Source organism: Chrysochloris asiatica, unplaced genomic scaffold (genome assembly GCF_000296735.1).
Source record: "Chrysochloris asiatica unplaced genomic scaffold, ChrAsi1.0 scaffold00077, whole genome shotgun sequence".
Classification (NCBI taxonomy): domain Eukaryota; kingdom Metazoa; phylum Chordata; class Mammalia; order Afrosoricida; family Chrysochloridae; genus Chrysochloris; species Chrysochloris asiatica.
This window is the reverse complement of record NW_006408595.1, coordinates 6,153,917-6,154,485: the sequence shown is the minus strand read 5'-3', so window position 1 is coordinate 6,154,485 and position 569 is coordinate 6,153,917. Positions and strand designations below refer to the sequence as shown.

General features: G+C 45.0%; 1 protein-coding gene across 3 annotated transcripts in view; it reads left to right on the top strand.

Moving 5' to 3' along the window:
• Nucleotides 1–569, top strand: part of YAF2 (YY1 associated factor 2) — a 132,487-nt gene that overhangs the window by 121,196 nt on the left and 10,722 nt on the right. The gene's annotated exons all lie outside the window — the stretch shown is intronic.

The window sequence follows — 569 nt, the reverse complement described above, 5'->3', positions numbered from 1 at the left end:
CAGAGAAAAAGAGGAAGACCCCCCCAACAAGATGGATTGGCCAAGTGGCAGCATCGATAGACTCAAGCGCGGCAATAGTAGTGAGGTTGGCCCAGGATTGGGCAGTGTTTCGTTCTGCTGTGCATAACTTCGTTATGAGTCAGTGCCGACTCGATGGCACCTAACAACAACAATCATCCTATGCAAGGTCGCTATGAGTCGGAACCGACTCCACATCACACCACTACCACAACCATCAGTCTAAACAAGTCTTTTCATAAACCCACCCACACCTTTGAGTTTACTTTCTCTTCCCATATGCCATTGTGACTAAAAGAGAAATTTATTCTTGCAACTCTTAACTTTCTTACTACTACTTTGCTTCTTAGAAGTGAGTGGCGGGGCATTTTGCAACCAAAAGGTTGGTGGTTTGATCCACCAGCCGCTCTGCAGTAACGATATGTGGCAGTCAATTTACAGCAGAGAATATCAGAATACCTGTGCTTTATTGACTTCGCAAAGGCCTTCGATTGTGTGGATCATGACAAGCTCTATGGACAACATTGAGAAGTATGAGTATTCCAGAACAC